The sequence below is a fragment of the Stenella coeruleoalba genome, assembly GCF_951394435.1.
Source record: "Stenella coeruleoalba genome assembly, chromosome: 2".
NCBI classification, from domain to species: Eukaryota; Metazoa; Chordata; class Mammalia; order Artiodactyla; family Delphinidae; genus Stenella; species Stenella coeruleoalba.
The window spans coordinates 70,742,492-70,765,874 of NC_137147.1; positions in this window are offsets into that span (position 1 = coordinate 70,742,492).

Below are 23,383 nucleotides of genomic sequence, written 5' to 3' on the forward strand. Positions count from 1 at the left end.
ACTCAGAAAATCCTAAAGATGCCACCAGAAAACTACTAGAGCTAATCAGTGAATCTGATAAAGTTGCAGGATACAAAATTAATGCACAGAAATCTCTGGAATTCCTATACACTAACAACAGAAGATCAGAAAGAGAAATTAAGGAAACAATCCCATTCACCATTGCAACAGAAGGAAAAAAATACCTAGAAATAAACCCATCTAAGGAGGCAAACGACCTGTACTCAGTAAACTATAAGACACTGATGAAAGAAATCAAAGATGACACAAACAGATGGAGAGATATACCATGTTCTTGGATTGGAAGAAGCAATATTGTGAAAATGACTATACTACCCAAAGCAATTTACAGATTCAGTGCAATCCCTATCAAATTACCAATGGCATTTTTTACAGAAATAGAAAAAAAAATTGAAAATCTGTATAGAGACACAAAAGATTCCGAATAGTCAAAGCAATTCTGAGAAAGGAAAACGGAGCTGGAGGAATCAGGCTCCCTGACTTCAGACTATACTACAAAGCTACAGTAATCATGTCAATATGTTACTGACACAAAAACAGAAATATAGCTCAATGGAACAGGATAGAAAGCCCAGAGATAAACCCACGCACCTATGGTCAACTAATCTATGACAAAGGAGGCAAGCATATACAATGGAGAAAAGACAGTCTCTTCAATAAGTGGTGCTGGGAAAACTGGACAGCTACATGTAAAAGAATGAAATTAGAACACTCCATAACACCATACACAAAAATAAACTCAAAATGGATTTGAGACCTAAATGTAAGACCGGACTATTATACACTTAGAGGAAAACACAGGAAGAACACTCTTTAACATAAATCACAGCAAGGTCTTTTTTGATCCACCTCCTAGAGTAATAGAAATAAAAACAAAAATAAACAAATTGGACCTAATGAAACTTCAAAGCTTTTGCACAGCAAAGGAAACCATAAACAAGACGAAAAGACAACCCTCAGAATGGGAGAAAATATTTGCAAATGAATCAATGGACAAAGGATTAATCTCTAAAATATATAAACAGCTCATGCAGCTCAATATTAAAAAAACAAACAACCCATTCAAAAAATGGGCAGAAGATCTAAATAGACATTTCTCCAAAGAAGACATATGGATGGCCAAGAGGCACATGAAAGTCTGCTCAACATCACTGATTATTAGAGAAATGCATATAAAACTACAATGAGGTATCACCTCACACTGGTTAGAATGGGCATCATCAGAAATTCTACAAACAACAAGTGTTCAAGAGGGTGTGGAGAAAAGGGAACCCTCTTGCACTGTTAGTGGGATTATAAGTTGATACAGCCACTATGGAGAACAGTATGGAGGTTCCTTAAAAAACTAAAAATAGAGTTACCATATGACCCAGCAATCTGACTACTGGGCATATATCCAGAGCAAACCATAATTCAAAAAGACACATGCACTCCAATGTTCATTTCAGCACTCTTTACAATATCCAGGTCATGGAAGCAACCTAAATGCCCATCGACAGACGAATGGATAAAGAATTTGTGGTGCATATATACAATGGAATATTACTCAGCCATAAAAAGGAATGAAATTGGATCATTTGTAGAGACGTGGATGGACCTGGAGACTGTCATACAGAGTGAAGTCAGAAAGAGAAAACAAATATCGTATATTAACGCATATATGTGGAATCTATAAATATGGTACAGATGAACTGGTTTGCAAGGCAGAAATAGAGACACAGATGTAGAGAACAAACATATGGACACAAAGCGGGGAAAGCAGGAAGGGGGTGGTGGTGGTGGGATGAATTGGGAGATTGGGATTGACATATATACCCTAATATGTATAAAATAGATAACTAATAAGAATCTGCTGTATTAAAAACATTAAACGGAAAGACATATCATAATCAAAATTACAAAAGTTAAAGACAGAATTCTAAAGGCAGCAAGAGAAAGAAAAAAAGAACAACTTTAGTCATATACAAGGGTATCCCCATAAGTCTATCAGGTGAGAAACTTTGCAGGTCAGAAGGGAGTGGCATGATATATTCAAAGTGCTGAAAGGGAAAAGCCTGTAACCTGGGACACTCTACCCAGAAAGGTTATCCTTTAGAACAAAGGTAGTGATAGAGACCTTCTCAAACAAGCTGAAAATAAGAGGCATCAATGCTAAACCTGCTATAAAAGAAATGTTAAAGGATCTTCACTAAATGTTAAAGAAGAATACATAGAAAAGGGAAAATCCCACTAGTAAAGGCAAATATATAGTAAGGAGTGAGGATCAGTCATTTAAATATTCTGGAACAAATATCAAAAGCAAAAAACTGTAAAAACAACTATAACTACAATAAAAATTAGGGAATAAACATGAAGATGTACAATCTGACTTTGGAAACACAAAATGTGGGGGAAGGGAACTAAAAACATAGATCTTTTAGAATGTATTTGAACTTAAATGTCTACCAGTTTAAAACAAGTAGACATAGTTATAGGTCAACATATATGAACCTCATAGTAATGCCAAATCAAAAACCTATAATAGATACACAAAAACTAAGAAGAAAGGAACATTAGCATACTACTAAAGAAAATCATCAAACCACAAGGGAAGAAACAAAGAGAAGAATAAATGAACAGAGAAGAACTACAAAAACAACTGGAAAACAAGTAGTAATAAGCAATAAGCGTGTACCTGTCAATAATTACTTTAAACATCAATGGATGAAATGCTTCAATCAAAAGACATAGGGTGGGGCTTCCCTGGTGGCGCAGTGGTTGAGAGTCCGCCTGCCGATGCAGGGGACACCGGTTCGTGCCCCGGTCCGGGAGGGTCCCACATGCCACGGAGCGGCTGAGCCCATGAGTCATGGCCACTGAGCCTGTGCATCCGGAGCCTGTGCTCCGCAACGGGAGAGGCCACAACAGTGAGAGGCCCGCATATCGCAAAAAAAAATGACATAGGGTGACAGACTGGATAAAAAGAAAAAGAAAAAGACCCTTCTATATGTTGCCTACAGAGACTCACTTCAGAAAGACACGAGACTGAAAGTGAGGGGATGGAAAAAGATATTTCATACAAACAAAACTACAAGAAAGTGGAGGTAGTAATATTCATATCTGGCAAAGTAGACTTTAATGCAAAGGCTATAACAAAAGACGAAGAAGGGCATTATATAATGAAAAAGGGATCAACACAAGAGTGTATTACACTTATTAAAATAGGTGCACCCAATATGGGAACACCTAAATATATAAAGCAAATACTATCAGACATAAAGGGAGACATTGACAATAATAAAATAATGTTAGGAAATTTTAACACCCGACTTACACCAATAGATCATTCAGACAGAAAATCAATAAGGCAACTGTGGTCTTAAATGACACAACAGACCGCTGGACTTAACACATATCTATAGGACACTACATCCCAAAACAGCAGAATACACATTCTTTTCATGTACACATGGAACATTCTCCAGGATAGATCACATCTAGGCCACAAAAGATGACTCAACAAATTTAAGAAGACAGAAATTATATCAAGCATTTTTTCCAGCAACAATGGTATGAAACTAGAAATCAATTACAGAAAGAAAAATGGGAAAAGAACAAACATGTGGCGATTAAACAGCATGTTACTAAAACCTCAATGGGTCACTGAAGAAATCAGAGGATATCAGAAAATACCTCGAGATTAATGAAAATGGAAACATAATTTTGCAAAATCTATGGGATACAGAAAAAGTTTAAGTTCCTAAGAGGGAAGTTTACAGCAATACAGGCCTTTCTCAAAAAACAAGAAAAATCTAAAATAAACAACCTAACCTACCTCCTAAAGAAAAAGAACAAACAAAGCCCAAAGTCAGCAGAAGAAAGGAAATAAGAAAGATCAGAGAGGAAATAAATAACATAGAGATGAAAATACAGTAGAATAAATGAATGAAAACAAGAGCAGTTTTTTTTGAAAAGGTAAGTAAAACTGATAAACCTTTAGACAGATTCACCAAGAAGAAAAGAGACAGGATCTAAATAAACAAAATAAGAAATGAAAGAGAAGAAAAAACAACCAATGCCACAGAGATACAAAAAATCATAAGAGAATGCCATGAACAGTTATATGCCAACAAACTGGGCAACCTAGATGAAATGCACAAATTTCTAGAAACATAAACCTGCCAAGACTGAATCAAGGAGAAACAGACAATTTGCACAGACCAATCACTAGTAACAAAATTGAATTTGTGATTAAAAAAAAAAAATTCCCAGCAAAGAAAAGTTCAAACTCAGATGACAGGAGAATGCTGCCAAACATATAAACAACAGCTAATACCTATCTGTTATCAAACTATTCCAAAAATTGAAGAGGATGGAACACTCCTGAATTCATTCTACAAGGCCACCATTACCCTGATACCAAAATCAAAGACAACAATAAGAAAAATTACAGGCCAGTATCTTTGATGAATACAGATGCAAAATTCCTCAACAAAACATTAGCAAACCCAATCTAACAATATATAAAAAGGATCATACACCATGCTCAAGTTGGATTTATTCCAGGTACTCAAAGATGGTTCAATATTTGAAAATCAATCAATGTGATCCACCACATTAATAAAAGGAAGGATAAAAATCACATGGTCATTTCAATAGACTCAGAAAAAGCATTTGACAAAATTCAACATCCATTCATGATTAAAACTCTCAACAAAGTAGGAATAGAGGGAACATAACTCAACATAATAAAGATCATTTATGACAAGCCCACAACTAACATCATACTCAACAGTGAAAAGCTGAAAGCCTTTTCTTTAAATTCAAGAACAAGAAAAAGGATGCCACTCTTGCCACTTCTACTCAACACAGTATTGGAAGTCTTAGCAACAGCAATCAGACAAGAGAAAGAAATAAAAGGCATCCAAATTGGAAGGGAAGTAGTAAAACTGTCACTATTTGCAGATGACATGGTACCTTATATAGAAAACCCTAAAGTACCTGTGCAAAAACTATTAGAACTAATAAATGAATTCCAGAGAGTTGCAGGATAAAAGATTAATACACAGAAATGTGTTGCTTTTCTACATGCTAATAATAAACTATCAGAAAGAGAATGTAAAAAAAAAAAACTTCATCCAAAAGAATAAAATAACTAGGAATAAACTTAACCAAGGAGGTGAAAGACCTGTAGTCTAAAAACTATAAAACACTGATGAAGGAAACAAGATGATACAAATAAATGGAAAGATAACCCCATACTCTTGAATTGGAAGAATTAATATTGTTAAAATGGCCATACTACCCAAAGCACTCTACAGATTTAATGCAGTCCCTATCAAAATACCCAAGACATTTTTCACAGAACTAGAACAAATAATCCTAAAACTCATATGGAGCCACAAAGATACCAAATTGTCAAAGCAATCTTGAGAAAACAAAACAAAGCTGGAGGTATCATTGTCCCAGAATTCAGAGTATACTACAAAGCTACAGTAATCAAAACAGTAAGGTACTGGCACAAAAACAAACACATAGATCAACAGAACAGAACAGACAGCCCAGAAATAAATCCACACACTGATGTTCAATTAATCATCAACAAAGAAGGCAAGAATATACACTGGAGAAAAGACAGTCTCTTTGATAAGTGGTGCTGGGAAAACTGGCCAGCTACATGTAAAGGATTGAGACTAAAACATTCTCTAACACCATATACAAAAATATACTCAAAGTGGATTAAAGACACAAATGTAAGTCCTAAAACCATAAAACTCCTAGAAGAGAACTTAAGCAGAACTCTTTGACATAAATAATAGCATTATTTTTTTGGTCCATCTCCTAAGGCAAAAGAAATAAAAGCAAAAATAAAAAATGAGACCTAATTAAACTTAAAAACTTTTGCACAGCAAAGGAAACCAATGACAAGACAAAAAGACAACCTACAAATTGGGAGAAAATATTTGCAAACAATATGACTGCCAAGGGTTAATATCCAGAATATATAAACAGCTTATACAACTTAACATCAAAAAAACAAACAACCCAATCAAAAACTGAGCAAAAGACCTGAATAGACATTTTTCCAGAGAAGACATGCAGATGGCTAACAGGCACATGAAAATATGCTCAATATCACTAATTATTAGAGAAATGCAAATCAAAACTACAATGAGCTATCACCTCACACCTGTTAGAATGGCTACCATCAAAAAGTCTACAATAATAAATGTTGGTGAGGACGTGGAGAAAGGGGTACACTTGCACACTGTTGGTGGGAATGTAAATTGTTGCAGCCACTATGGAAAACATTACAGAGGTTCCTCAAAAACTGAAAACAGAACTACCATATGATCCAGCAATTCCACTCTTGGTTATGTATCTAAAAAAAACTGAAAACACTAATTTGAAAAAATACATTCACCCCAATATTCTTAGCAGCACTATTTACAATAGCCAAGATATGGAAGCAACCTACTGTACATCAACAGATGAATGGATAAAGAAGATGTGGTATGTATGTGTACACATACACACACCCATGCACACACAATGGAATATTACTCTGCCATAAAAAAGAATGAAATTTTGCCATTTTCAGCAATGTGGAGGGATCTAGAAAACATTATGCTTAGTGAAATAAGTCAGACAGAGAAAGACACATACTGTATGACATCACTTTCATGTCAATCTAAAAAATAAAATAAATGAAACTATACAGCAACACAGAAACAGACTTGCATATCTTTTCTCACATGTCACTTCCACCATGAGGCCTTCTATGGCCATCCCATTTATATCCAAACCTCCATAATGCATACATCCTTTTCAATATTCATTTTTCCTTAGCAGTTGATACTAATATTCTATGTATTTAAAATATTTATTATCTGGCTCTCCACTGTACTATTAATTCTAGAAGGACAGATGCAAAGAATAAGAGTATTTTGGGGAAAACAAAGTACTTGCAAGCAGAGGAATAGCAAAGCAAACATTTTCCCAAGCTCTGTTATCCCAGAAGAAATGTGCCTAGGCTGGGTGTGGCTAGACTGCATGCCCTATAGCAGATGTACAGAAGAGTAGGACACTTACCCCTGTAGTACTCTACACATTTATCGTGACAGAGAGAGAAAACAGCTTTGTATGCAGCAGTGGAAACTTCTGGTCGAGAAAGTAGACTTCCGGGGTGGCACAGTGGTTGAGAGTCCGCCTGCCGATGCAGGGGACACGGGTTTGTGCCCCGGTCGGAGAAGATCCCACATGCCGCGGAGTGGCTGGGCCCGTGAGCCATGGCCACTGAGCCTGCGCGTCCGGAGCCTGCGCTCCGCAACGGGAGAGGCCACAACAGTAAGAGGCCCGCGTACCGCAAAAAAAAAAAAAAGTAAGTAGACTTCTAACTTTCTCTTAAAACCTACATGGAGTTATTGAAGATTTTAAGGGAAAAGACATGCTCAGACTTGCCTTTTAGATAGTATGCTTTATTACAGCGTGGAGAAGTTGGTCAGAGTAGCTAATGTCAGCAGTTCTTCTTGCCACTCTCTCAACCTTTTGAGAAATTGGCTAAGACCCTGGGCTAGGTTAAGGAATTTGGCTGGTCAAGATGTCAGTAAACCTTAGACAGTTCAGGAAGACACTTGGCTCCATTAGCTGTAAGGGATATGCTTGAGTATTGCCCAATGCAGTCATTATGTGCAAGGCAGAAAGAACAGGAATTACAATATAATTTCTTTTACTTTATTCCAATTTTTAAAATTATAGTAGACAAATCAGGAAAAACTCCTTTTCACATTGTAAATCTAAGGAGACGAATCAAAAATGTTTGCCAGCTGTTATAACTTGCTTTTTACAAGATTGTAATACAATATAATTCCTCTCTACAAGGGCTCTAAAAGTATCAAAACACAGTAAAACCTTTTATGGAGTAAGAATTTTAAAAGAATCTTGGCTTTCTTGAATCTTCTCATTTCTAGATCAGCACTATTCATTAGAGCTATAATGTGAGACACAAGTACACATGTAATTTAAATGTTTGTGCATAAAAAATTAAAAAGCAGATGAAATTAGGTTAATAATATATTTATGTACCCTAATATATCTAAAATAATACCATTTCAACATGTAATCAGTATAAATAATTATTAAATATGGTATCTTGCACTTTTTTTCATGATAGACTTCAAAATCTGGTGTGTACTTTACACTTATATTACATCTCAGTTCAGAGCGGCCACACTTCAAGTGCTCAACAGCATCATTTGGCTGGTGGTTGCCATATTGGACAATGCAGTTCTATATCATTTTTGAGAGAAAACATTGGTAAAATGAGGACAGAGAAGAAATGTTTACTGATTACCTTACTGTCAAGCAGACTGTACCAGTTAATTTTACATTGATTTAAAATGTAATCCCCACAAAACATGTGAGGTAGCTCTTAATATCCTCATATTTCAGATGAAAAAGACTGCCACTCAAGGTTTAACAAACTTCTCAAAAAGTCATCTAGCTAATAAGCCTATCTGGCCCCAAGATACCCTCTTTCCACACTTTTTTGCTTGCTCAAAGCAGGTATCTTTACTGAATTTTCATTATTAATAAATGCTTAAGCTATAGCAAATATTACCAAATGCCTGAATTGTTAACCATTAAGGTAGGGAAAGAGGAAACTGTATTCATTTTCCTTATTATTTCAAAGGACATGCATACAATACCATTACATCACTAAAAACTGTAATTTGGGATCCACTAATTTGCATATTTCAAGACATGTTTTTCACATAGGTAATAAATTTGGAATCACTAAAATGATATCTAAACCTGGTGCTTGTCAGCTTCTGTCATTTATCAGGTCTTTTTTTTTTTTCCACAAACTTTGAATTTCTTGGTCTTGGTTATGAAGGACATGTGAATATGACAGTGTCAAGGTCTGACATGACTGAAGAAAATGTTTGTTCTGATTTGCTGTGCATGAAAAATATTAATCCCACAACATGTAGGCCTACATTTACAAGCCATTGCAAATTGATGCTCTGCATATTTTGGTCACAGCTAATTCTGACAGATGAATGTGAAATTGGCCATGCAGCATTAGCAAGATGAAAAAAAGTAATTGTACTTATTTTGCTGTTTGAATTTGATACCTACTACTAGTTGAGAACTGTTTTATTTTGATAACCTGCTAATGATTAAAATTTTTTAAGAGTTTATAAAATGTTTTACACTCTGTGATTGAAAGACAAGAAAATAATTTCTTTCAAAAGTATAAAATTCCAAATACTATTGTTGTAAAAGAATAGATTATAAAAATGAAGCTATTTTTGAAGTAGAGATTGATTTAGTCCTACAGAAAAAATGGCACATGCATCATAATAGATAGGTAAAGATAATTTCATAAAAATAATCTATCTAACATGGAAAATTTTTTATAGTTTTATCTAGCTATATGATTTCAGCAAAACTGAAATACAGTATATATATGTGTGTGTGTGTATATGTGTGTGTGTGTGTGTGTATATATATATTTGATAGGAAGTTAAAATAAATAAAAACGAATATGAAAAATCTTATTTTTGTTAACTCAGTAAATTACTAACTAATGAATAATTCATATACTCTTACTGATAAACTGGAAGTTCACTTTTTCTTGAAAACACTGCTGATGTTTTTTACTTTGGTTTCTTTTTAAAATTTTGATTATTTAAATTTTTTGATGTACTGAGGTGATGTTATCTGTAAACAGCATGGCTCACTGATAAGAATCCAGGATTCAATCTGAAGACCTGGACTTGAGATGGGTTTTGGTTGTATACCAGTTTTGTCATGAAAATAAGACAATACAGAATTTGACATAACTATAAATGTTTGAGTTGTATAAAATCTGTGATTTTTATAAATCAAATATTAGCTGAATCTCAGGAAAGAAAAGAACAAGAAATGAAAACATTAACTTCAGTATAACCATACTTTGTTAAACTTAAACTAGTTAATATAAAGCAATTAAATAAGAACAATGATAGTGTTTCTAGAAATTTTTAAATTACAGTTATGGATGATTCATAGCAGCTTCAATCTCAATGTTCAATTAATTTCTAAATTTTATTTTGGTTAACAATTATAAGAAAATCCTGATTCACATAGAAAATTAGTTTCTAAATGTAACAGCTTTGAATGGCCTGCCGTGCAATCTCATGACACACTTGATCATGAGTAATCCGTAAATATGAAAGAGGATTCATAGGAAATTACTTCAAAGTTGAATTATTACAAGGTATAATATAATAGTACTTAAAAGCATGAGTTGAATTATTACAAGGTATAATGTAATAATACTTAAGAGCATAATGTTTGAAGTCTGAAAGGCCAGGGACTAGAGTTCTGCCTCCCTTATTTAATTACTGTTTTCACCTTGACCTCTTTAAACCTTTTTCTTGAGATGTAAATTAGAAATAGTAATCATGTCTACCTGATAGGATGTTAAGTAAGATGATATTTACAAATCAATTAGCTTAAAGCATGGCATATAATTAAAGCTGTGTTAATTTTTAAAGAGTGTGGATAAATGGGCTGAAACAAATTTAAATCTTCATAATGAAATAGTTGTCATTTTTTAAAGTTCAGATAACGTGCTAATTTTTGTTAAATTTTCCCTCAAAATTTCAAAACACATTTCTTCTCTCTGTGTCAAGTGACTTACAAAGTAATAATTGCTCTATATTCACATACAGCACAAAAACAAGCAAATGGGGAGCTCTAAAACATTTTTTCTCTTGTCCAGTTGAATTGTAAAGATTTCATGTTATGTCAGCCTGTAAGCTAATTAGTCAGGTAACTTGTATGCACATTCTTGTATTCTCTCAGCTTTATTTTCAGACAATGTACTAATTGTATTTTCCTAGCTCCCTACTAATCTAATTGTTGCAATATAATAGAATGTCATTTAATAAGTGCATTTTCAGCATAAGATTCAAATTGTGTTTGCATACATTTTTGATAGCATTAAGCTGTTTCATTTATTCTGAAAGAATTTGAAAGCCTTATTTTTATGTTCACTTTGTTTTGTTTCAAATGATGTTGTAACTTGGCAGAGACTGTGGAACTCTTTTCAGAATTCACTGCATAAACACACTGAGGATTTGAGTAATTTTAATTGCCACAAAAATGATCCCACACAAAAATAACTTCTCTTTAACTTTCTTGTCATATTTTCTATGACAAGAAGTTTCTATGTCTTTAAATTTGTAGTGATTTTATAGAAGAATTTCTGGCATGATGTTTTCCTTTTCTGTTTTTGTTAAGGTGTATGACATCAGTTGAATAATCTTAATATAAGATTCATCTTATATTTCATCTTAAACCAGATCAATCTCATCACCAGATTCTTTCCAAATTTTTCATTTTTTACCAATAATTTTAGTTTCAAGAGTAATTTTAATACATTTGAAAAAATAATAGTTATAAATGTAAAAGTTATACAAGAATGCAAAGCTTATAATAACACTATTATGAACAGTTACAGAAGAAACAAAAATTTAAAATAAGTGCTAAAACTATTTGAATACTATTTGTATTAGGGTTCTCCAGAAAACTGGAATCAGTAGGATAATTTATAGGTACAGATAGAGATAGATTATAAGGAACTAGTTCCTATGATTATGGAGACTGACAAGTCCAAATATCTGTAGGGTGAGTTGGCAAGCTTGAGACCAAGGAGAGCTAATAGTGTAGGTTCCATTCTGAAGACAGGCTGGCTAAACACCCTGGAAGAGCTGATGTTTCAGTTTGAGTCAGGCTTTCAACTGATTGAATGAGACCCACTCACATTATAGAGGGTATTCTGCTTTACTCAGTCTGCCCATTTAAGTGTAATCTCATCCAAAAACACCCTCACAGAAACACCCAGGAGAATGCCTGACTAAATATCTGTGCACCCTGTGGCCCAGTCAAGTTAATCATAAAATTAATCATCACACCATGTTATACACATAATTTGTTATAACATTATTTGCCACTGCACAAAAAAATACCACCCTGTGATTCGAGTCTGCACCAGCAGGTATGCCTGAGCCTTGCCTGGCATTTAACTGAGTGCAAAAACATGCAAACATGCTATAACAGTATTCTCCCTTTCACAGCTTACAATTCTTGGCATGCAGGGGTCTGAATCTTTTTGGTACCATTGTCGCATTAAATTATATTGCAATGATTCAATGAGAAGTTTTAAATATATGCACAGAGATAACATAACAAGCTTTTTCTAATATGTAAAAAATGAGTTAACCTGGCAAAACAAGTTAACTGATGGTCTCTGATGTTTTAAATTCAACATATAATACCCTTGATATTTTGTGCTGCTTTATTTTGTAAAGTTATATTCTATTTAATTTTCACTAACTTATGCAGAATTTGAGCCTTCTTTGTACTAGTCCCTAGCAGCCACTTTTTGCTCATATATATGGGTCACAGATCGTTGCTTGAGAAAGTAGCACTTTGAACATCAACTCTCTAAAATTCATTGTAAAATATCCATGAAACCTTCTGGAAATAAGAATTTTTCATATAATAATAAGTAACAAACATATTCTAGATTCTGGTAGGAATTTAAACGATCCTCCATTGATAGTTTGTGATTAAAAATCAGTGCCTGTCTGGAATCATATCCTTTCTACTTATTTTCTGTTTTCCCTTCAGTAGTTGGGTTTCTGAGTATATCTGATAAAATCATTGTGCCAATTCAACAGTCATACAGGAGCCCTCTCTGCCCATTAACTTTTTGGCTTCAGACCCTATATTGGTAAAACAAACTACCTCAGGGCATATGTACATTCTGCAGTTTTAGTGTCCTTCAAAAGCACATCAAACAGAAGCATTTTTTTGGTCTCAGGCTCTTTCAGAAAATTTAGAACACAAATCATATCTCTTGTCTGCCCACCATATTTTTGGCCTTTGATTCCTTCCTGCAACCTGAGTAAACCAAGAAGGTCTCATCGTATTTTACTTAGAAAGAAATCAGTTTGACATCTAAACCCAGACAAGGGTTCTTAATCCCTGGGTACCTTTCGTATGTATGCAAAATTTTATACGTATGTGCATGTATACATATTTTCCTGGGTAGAGAGTCTGTACCATTCATTGAGTCTTAACTATGTTCTTCATTCCAAATAGGTAAAGCCATTGAACCATTAGGAAGAACCTAAATTTCACCAATTTCCTTCTGTATTAGTGTTCTCCAGACTTCCTCAGAGAAACAGAACACACACATACAGAGAATGAGTGAGAGATTTTAAGCAATTGGCTCATGTGATTATGGGGGCTAGCAAGTCTGAGATTCACAGGTTAGGCAGTCAGGCTGGAAATTCTGGCAATAAAAGACCTTGCAATCTTGAGTTCAAAGGTAGTCTAGAAGCAAAATTTCTTTTTCTTCAGGGGATCTCAGTCTTTTCTCTTAAGGCCTTCAACTGACTGGATAAGGTCCAGCCACATAATGAAGAGTGATCTGCTTTACTCAAAGTCTACTAATATATATATTAATCACATCTTTAAAAATGCCCTCACAGCAACATCTAGACAGATATTTGATCAAAAATTGGGTACCATGACCCAGCTAAGTTGACATATAAAATTAACATTCTATGCCCAAGGGCACCTTCCCGGGCACTCTCTTTCAATAGTAGTACCCTGACTCACAATAAACATTCAATAAATATTAACTTTATATTTGTACATTTTAGCCTACTCTTTGGCTTCAGATCTGAGAGGGAACTCTTACCATAACTAAGCTAAAAGTAGAATGCATTACAATCTCTTTAGCCTTACTGTCCTCCAAAATCTTGCCTGAATCTCTTCATCTCTGCAAGAAGGAATATCATGTATGCTGTAAAACTAGTTTCCCAAGATCCACAGGTAATTTCAATAAGACCAATTAGTCTAGTTAAAGGATAACTTGACAGGAAAAAGAATGTCTATAATGGAAATGCAACAGTATAAGGAGAAAACAAATGATAGTATTTAGAAGTAAATCTTTGACTCTGGCTTCCAAATTACTAATGGATTTTCTTCCTGAAATAGGAAAATGTCATAGACTCTTGAAGACCCAGCTTTCCAAAAATTTATACTGCTCAAATTTAAACTGAGAATCACTGCTGTTTATCAATTTCATCTTTGATTTATTGTTCATTCCCTATGAAAACAATTCTTAGGATCAGGAGGGAAGTTAGAGAGGAGACAGATTGTAGTCAAAGGCATTTTTCCTTAAGATGAAAATATACTGTCTTTGGAGGATCTGCCCCCCACTATGGAAAACACCTGCTATAATAACTGTTATAGATAGGGGTACATCATTTTCCTCAGAGATGATATGCAGACAAAAGTCTGAGATCACTTCTGCAGAAGAATCATAAAATTGTTTATAGCCGGAAAGGGTCTCAAAATTCATGATGCTCAATATCATTTAATAAAGAAATCATGGCAGCCCAAACAGCTTCAGAGCCTTGTCACAGTCACTCAGCTCTAAGAGCTATTTCAAACCTTTTCCATGCTTTCCAAACTTCAGGCCTCTCTCCTCTCCCCTTCCTTTCCTCCTGAAAGATCATCTTATAGCCTTCAAATTAAACTACTATCTTTATTCCACCTCAATTTAGTTCTTTCTTGATACTCAAATATTTATATTCCTTTACCCCTCAGGAAAAAATACACCTCTTTGGGCTTCCCTGGTGGCACAGTGGTTGAGAGTCCCCCTGCCGATGCAGGGGACACGGGTTCGTGCCCCTGTCTGGGAGGATCCCACATGCCGCAGAGCGGCTGGGCCCGTGGGCCATGGCCGCTGAGCCTGCGCGTCCGGAGCCTGTGCTCCGCAACGGGAGAGGCCACAGCAGTGAGAGGCCCGCGTACCGCAAAAAAAAAAAAAAAAAAATACACCTCTTTCCTTCTCAAAGCTAACCCCAATCTTTGCCTTTCCTTCTCCTCTCCCCTTCTAGGACCTGAGTACTTCAACACGTGATCTGAAGACAGCAGCATCCAAAACATCTTTTACTTATTTAAAGTTCTCTTTTCTTGTCTCCACCTTGATATTATTAAATCAGAATTCAATAGTATCAAGGTCTGGAATGAGGTCTGGAATCTGCATTTTTAGAAAAATTCTCCAGGTACTTTCTACACATACCAAAGTTTTAGAAACACAGCTCTTGACAATATCCATCAATAATTGCCTCTTTTTCTATCAAATTCAGAAGCTTCCTTTTAAGTGGCTCTGAAATTCGACTCCCATTCCTCAATATCACCTATAAAGTTCACTCAGAGGTCAGTTATAATCCCCTTAATGGGCACTAAAATAGCCCTTTCCCAGTCCCTGTTCTTCCTGAGGTCTCTTCAGCGTGAAAGAATGTCATATCATAAAACACTGAACTTCTAAAATTACAGTAAGGCACACCTGATGAAAGGAAAGAAAATGACAACATAAGCAGATTTATGTGCTATTCCAGTCAATGAACCTCTGCTCCAAAACAGGCATGGGATGGGATACTTGAACCTGCTATCATCTCAATAGGTCTCTCGTAGTGTGAGCTACTGAAAACTCTTTTACATTCAACATGGTCCCTTCATGAAATTCAACTATGTCTTATGACACTGGAAAGGAAAGAAGGAAGAAAGGATTTATTCCAATTTAGGGGGAAAAACTTGTGTTAAATTTTTATAGAAAAACTGTGTGTCAATATTTAATATGGTACCTTTATAACAGCTTTTATAAAATAGTTTATGCCATTTTCAACTTATGTCATGAATTGAGAATCTAACCCTTGAGTAAGATGAAAATTCACTGTATAATTAATTATACCCTTTATTAAACTGCTTAATTCCTTAGCCTCAACAATGTATTCTCATCTGGGTTTTCTCTTATTCTTAATGTTCCTTCTTGGATCTCCCTAACTGGTTCCTTTCTCTAAACATGAAGGCACTTTTTAGCCCCTTCCTTCCTCCTCCTGCTTTTACTTTCTCTGGCTTCTTCCACTAATGAGTCCCACTGTAGAAGAAGATTATCGTTTAGTCTCTGAATTAAGTCCAGCCAAGGGCAAAAATCTTCTAATAACACCAACTCCATCATTTAAGCAGATCTGAAATTGAGTACTACTTCCCAATGATGGAACCTAGTGGTCCAGTCAAAAATGTCAAGATCCTGTGTTGCTCCCCCAAGCTTCCTTGTTACCTTTCAGATCCATTATTTTGGTACCTGGGGACAAAACGCTAATGCCTGTGTCACTTGGAAGTCACAGGAAGTCTCTGTCCCCTCCTATGCTGACTCTGTTGACAGGTTTAAGTTTCTGCCTTGACTCTCACTCAGTGGGCTGACTTGTTGGCCTATGCTCTCTATTAGACATTGTCAGCTACTCTACTTTTAAGTTCTACCAAATTGAGGAACTGATAAAGTGGCTGATGAGATAGACCAAAGCCTGGAGAAAAAGTTCCCGTGGATCCCAGTGTAGTGACAATGGGAGCTAAGAGTAAAAGAAATTGGAGGGACGGGGAAACTTAAGGGACACTTATTTTGCAACATTTTAGCCTTTCATAACTATCATCCAATATTAGATTGAATCTTAATAGTAACTTTTAGAATTTATATGTTCTGACTTTTATTCAGAAAAGCACACACGTTTCTATGTTTGAAAATGTCAAAGAATCACTATGAAATGAGTTCTAATCAGATCCTTGCCATTAGTGAAGTGTGAATTCAGCAGCATTCAGAGGAAATGGCTTTAGGAACATAAAAGTTAATCTATCATGCTAAAAGATCATTGAAAACACTATTTCATAAGCCAAATTGATGGCAGCTATATTAACCAAAATATATTTGCAAAGGAAATTTTTAAGAAGTATATCTTTATTTCCATTAGATGAAAGTATGTGCATGTCTCTACTCATACACAAGCAGATAAAATTATAGAATATTTTATAGTTGGAAAGAACTTAATTATGAACTTAATTATGTTATTTAGTCTGCGTTTACTAGGCCTTAGTACCTTCGTTTTAATAGACGTAGGTACTAAGGCCTAGTAAACGCAGACTAAATAACATGTCTAACATCTAGTTACTGTCATAACCAACTCTAGAGATCTTCTCCAATGCTATTTAATTTATGCAACAACTATCTATGGAATACCTTCTCTGAGTACTGAAGCAATGATAAATGGAAGGATCTTGTTCCCAAAAAGTCCACAGTACAAAGAGAAAATCATACATGCAAATAACATAACTCAAATATCAACTGCTCCAGCTTTGGGTTACCATACTTCCTTAATATTTAAAATGAACTCACTTAAGCTCCTATCATGTATATGTTGGAAATCATTGCCTTCTTTCTCATCTATTGACTTCTCTGAAGGTTCCTGTTTCTCCTACTGAACTTCTGCTCCAATTTCCTGCTTTTATGATGTTGGGTGGATCATCGGAGGATGTACCTAATGGCTGACCTGTGATCTAGACCTGGACAATCAGAGGTCCCCTTACTCCCTCCCCTGTGCCGGAATGTGTGTTCTGCTTGCCTTCCCCAGGCTAGAAGCTGCCCAAGGACACACACTTGAGATAGTTATGTAGTGTTAAGACCATCTGGATGGTGTATGTGACTGAACCCAGTTAAGGCCTGTATATAAACTTTTAAGATTCTTGTGGGAGAGTACGGAAAATCTATTCATCTTGTGGCCACCCAAGACAAGCCTCGAAAGTAAGTTCCATTACTTATTAAACCTGCCCCCTACCAATCTGAAGTGGTCTGCCTCTTTCTTTGGTCTCTCCCTTCCCTCTGAGTAAGGGGACCAGTATCAGATATACCTGGGAAGCTCCTGAGGAGGTTGCAAAGCAACAGTTAAATTTTCATACTTACATTTCATCTTTTGTGACCAAATCACTCTAATAGGGGAATACAGATCATTTATCTCAGATTTCCCAAAGCACCCATAAATGCAAGACCTTAATATTTAACTTAGTTTCCTAAAGAGATGGGTATAGTGAATGGGTATTAAATCAGAACTGTAGCTCTTAGGATTTTTGGTAGTAATCAATAAAAGAAAAATATCAAACAGTCTTAAACCATTCATTCAATAAACAGTTTAGTTATGGGTCCAGGCATTGGGGAATTAGTAATTAAAAAATAGTCAAATATCCCTGCTCTCAGGGAGATGAATTTTTCTTGGGGGAGACAGATAATAGGCAAGTAAATAAATAAATATGTATGTGCAGTGATCATACTAGAGAGAAGATTATGGAAAGAAAGGGCACAAGATACAGTTCATCTTTTAGTTAGGGGAGTCAATGAAGAACTCACTGAAAAGGTGGAATTTAATGAGAAATATGAAAGAACTGAGCCATGTGGAATGTGAAAGACAGGGGTTCTAGGCAGAAGGAACAGCAAGTGCAGAGATGCCCAACTTGGCATGTTTGAAGTAAAGCAAGGAGGCCAGTGTGTTTTGGACAGAGTGACAGACGAAAAAAGTAGTATATAATGTCTGAAAGATAACTCTCTCCATATGAGCAGAGCTTCTTAGGCAAATATAAGGACGTGGGGTTTTATTCATAGTGGAAGTTTATGTCAGGAGATTGGTATGGTCTGACTGTTAACTGAACAGAGAATAGGATGGCAAGAGTGGAAGCAGACAGGCATTTGGGAAGCTATGGCTATAATCCCGGAGAGAGATGATGTGGGTTTAGATCAGGGCAGTAGTGATGGAAATAATAAGAAGTGGTGAAATTCTGGATATATTTTGATTGAAAAGCTGACAAAATTTGCTAATGGATTAGACATGGGTAAGAGAAAGAAGAGAACTGGGAGGATAGAGGTGCATTTAATAAAATTAGCAAGATCACAGGAGAAGTATATTTGGAAGAGGGAGAATCAAGAGCTTGGTTTAGGGTTTCCCTGGTGGCACAGTGGTTGAGAGTCCGCCTGCCGATGCAGGAGACACGGGTTTGTGCCCCGGTCAGGGAAGATTCCACATGCCATGGAGCGGCTGGGCCCGTGAGCCATGGCTGCTGAGCCTGCGCGTCCGGAGCCTGTGCTCCTCAACGTGAGAGGCCCGCATACCGCAAAAAAAAAAAAAAAAGAGTTTGGTTTAATTTAACAGTTGAGATTTTTCGGGTCATTTTACTAGAAAGACCAGATGTTTGGCAGCCTTCACGACCAATGTACAGGTCATTTGATCTTAATGACTCACTCAGTCATCAAAGACTTACCTTTTCCCTTCCATTTTTCCATCTCTATTATTCCCAGTCAGAGTCTTCCCACGGATGGCTGCCCATGTGGTCAAAGGATAACTACCATCAGAAACTGATGCTATATGTCTTCACATGCAGTAGGACAGCCAGGGCAGTTCTCACAACCATAAGACAAAAAGTCTTGAGACTATACTGCATGGATCTTTCCTAAACTAACCCACGTACCTCAGAAAGTGTCAGGAAAAGTGTTGACTAGATTACTTTCAAATTAATCACTGTGTAAATGGTATTATGGGATAACCTTATTATTTAGACCAATTTGCTATAACTTTTGGAAGAGGACAAAAGGTTAATCCCATCTAAACCAAATGATTGCTACATAATCAGGGAAGAGTGGGCACAATGCCCACTATAAATGCATAGAAGAGCAAATGTCTTAAATACTGGATGCAACTATTCTTACAAGCCCTTTGGCAATTCCCATCCTTGGGAAATCTCAATGGTTGTTTTTGTTTGTTTGTTTGTTTTGTTTTTAAATTGAGGTTCCCCTACAGAAAAGGAGTTCCATGTTACACAGCTTCCTTTCCCTGGAAATCTTTCTCATATTTCCTCTTCACACTATTTCTCAGGGCTCCCTAAATCCCTCTCCCCAAGTGCTGCCACCAGAATATTCAAAATCCCTATCACTTGTCACTTTATTGTGCAGAGAAATTAGCTTCAAGCCAATTTTGCATATATACAAATTCATTTAAGTGACCTGTTAAATGAAAGACTGTTCACTCCAGGAGAACCTAAAGAAGTTTTGAAATTTTGGTATTTTTCCTTTAAACACATATAGTGAGAGGGAACTATCTGGATCTTTCCTAAGAGATATGAATTGCCTTTAGAAAACAGAAGTATCAGGACAGCCAGGATTACATGTGTTCACCAGAGAATTTATTTTGTTTATTGTTTCACATAGATGTTTTCTCCTCTTCTACAATAATTATTCAGTGAATCAAGAACTCAAATTAAGCTATGTACAAAGTGCTATAACAGCTAAGTAGTACAGGCATCTAACTCTGCCCAGCATGGTGATAAGAACAGGTATTAAGTACCTGATAGACAATATTGAAGCTACTAACAGTTTCCAAGAGACATAATTATATTCTAGAAAGATAACTCTAACAGTTATGGAGGAGAAGTTAGGAGGATGATATGTAAAACCAGATGCCATGCAGTCACTTAGGAAGCTACAATAGGCTAGTAAAGATAGTGAGGGACTGGCCCAAAGCAGAGAAAGAAGGGTTGGAAAGAGGCCCCAATTTTAAACATAATTATGAAGTTGAATTATTATGTTGCCTCTCTAACATATCATACAAAATTCACTATAGCAATATGGGCTGATATCTTTGGAAGCATAAAGACTGAGCGAACCATTTGTTAATTTTTCCACAGCCTTTTGGATTTTGTTATTTTGCCATCTTTTTTCCTTTTTTTTTTTTTGTTCTTCCATTAACAACACCTGAATTTTGCTTCTAGAGAAATGGTCTTTTCTCATTAAATACAATCTGTTAGATCAATCAAGAGAATCTGTTTCCCTCCATTTTCTTCAATTTAGACCAATAACATAGATCCTCTCTGGAATCTGTGGTAGTGGGGGTAGGGAAGAAGAAATGAAGATGATCAGCAGTAACACCTGATGAGACTGTATATCTGTTGTTACTACCAGGGTTCCAAAAGTTGCCCTAATTCTCATCGTTTAGATTTCTCCAGTTTCCTTTAAAGTAAGTTAACCTTATATTTCCCTATACCATCCTAAGAAATTATTTTATGCCAACATTAGCTAGGAGGGGTTTCTATTCCTCACAACAAAAAAACCTAAATAATACATGATAAAAAAGTATGATAAAAATAAATAAGTCAAGATAAAACAATGCTCACAAAAGAAACCAGGTTTCCTGATACTCGGCATAGTGGTTTTGAACCATGCCACACACTGCCTCTAAATACTGAATAAGATAAAATGTTCTTCAGACATAAGAAGCATAGTATCTAATGGAAATGTGTTCTTCAATGCTAGAATAAATTATAGAAAAGGATATAGTAACTGGTTTAGATGCCATGAGACCAATGGCAAAGAACTGGATATTACACATGCTAGGACTTTATCATAGTATAACCTACCTTAGCCATGTCTGAGAATTATACAAAAATACTGAGCAAATCTAATGCAGTCCTGGAGGTCTAGTAGTGATGGACTATATGCCAAGTTGTTGACTTCATCATCAAAACAATATGAGAGTTTCTGAGCTCTCGCTGTTTCTGCTACTGCTACTACAAAATTCCATTTTGTGGTTTGTGGGTGAATTAAAGAAACTTCTATGAAGACTTTAAACTAGAGCTTTTGAAAATAATAAAAAGCCTAGTTGGGTAAATTTTAAATCACCTTCTTGGTTCATTGAGTATGCAAGAATAAAATTTCATGGAACCAGCAAGCTCCTTTCTGCTCAGTTTTTTTGCCCGCAAGTTTAGGTGATGATCAGACTCCTGTGACTGTTCCTTGATCTTTCTGCTTCTGGGGATGAAGGAATTCTCTAATTTATCTGCTAAATAGGGAATATGGCTCCCTCCACAGTAAAAAAAAAAAAAAAAAAATCAAGCTGAAATTTGCAGTACAGGAACTACTGGAAGGGGGAGGGGAAGATGAATTCGAAGAGAAACAAGCCAACAAACTGAAAACTCCTGAAAGCTGACATATATCAGTGCTGAAAACATTGGCAGATTACCAGAAAGTATTTTGCCATAAGAAGTTCAAGTTTAGAAGAGCTAACTTTAGAATGCAGCAAGGCAGTTAACTGGAGAAAAAACAAAAACATAAATGGATAAAGGGGGAAAAATATAAAGGGATAATCAGAGTTGAATTCGAGAGGAGACGTTGACAGCCCCTCCTCTGTTTTAATGAGAGAAATACTTCACGAAAAGTAAAAGTTTCCTTTTCTACCTGCTGAAGAATTACTGAAAATGAAAATTCATTGTAACTAAGCAACAACATTGATGATTCTGTGATTTAGTATACTGTGGTTTAATCAACAAGATAAAATAAGTATACTGGTAAATAAAGTTAATTTCCTTTACCCTGGCCAATAAGACCTGAATAACATGGGTCATATCCTTCCATATCCTCTCCTTCCAAAGCCCCATTGGTAGAGGTGACCTTTTTTCCTCATAAAGTCGCTTTATATTCCAAACAAACCAAAGCAGACCAGAAGAGGTGACCACAAGTTAATCCTTCCACGCACGAGATGGGAACCCCGAGTCTCTGGTTCCAGCCGAAGGGACAGGACCAGGGTCTGGGTCCCTCAGGCCTCTGCTGACCCCAGTCCCGCTCCGCCTGGGAGGCCCCGAGCCGGGTACCCAGCACAAGTGCGGCCCTGAGGGCGGCCCCTCCACCACCAAGCAGAGAAAAACCCAGAACAAATACGAGAAAAGCGAGGGCTAAAACAAAACAACCCAAGGAGGGGAACAGCACAAACCTTTTGTGAGGTAGTCTCGGCGTGGTGTCAGGAGGTTCCCGAGGAGCCCACACAGCCTGGGCCTGGTGACATAAAATCTGTACGTTTATTCAGCGGGGACGCGGTGTCAGGACTCCTTGTGGCCAGAGTTGTATGCCTGGACCTCCTAAGTCGTCATAGCCATAGTCCTGGAAGAGGTCCGAGCCCTGCCAAGCTCCGCGGCCTCAATCTTCACTCGGTCCTCCGCCAGCGTGTGGGCAGCTCCACGCCGGCGGTCAGGCCTCACTTCCAGAAGATGTCTGCTTGCTACGCTGCCTCAGCTCCACGCCTTTGTGCTCATTCTGAGGCAGACTGGGACCTGGGGCCCTCCGCTGCAGTGCTGCAATGCTCGCACCTGGACACAGGTCTCCTCCAGCAACAAAGTAAAAAGAAACTGTATGGGACTAAAAATAACTGCGTGCAATGGACAAATTCTGGGCCCAAGAGATACAAAGAGACCAAAAAAAAACCCCACAGCCTCTAGGGTGGCGGGAGCAAATGCAGGGTCCTGAGCATGCTCCCTGCACACACAACACCACTAGAGGGGTGGGCAAAACACCTAAGTCGCCCCTCCAGCCCTACCCCTGGACACACCCCTACCCTCACCCCATATAAGGAACAAGCGTGCCCCGCCTCCGCCTCCGGGAGCGAGCGAG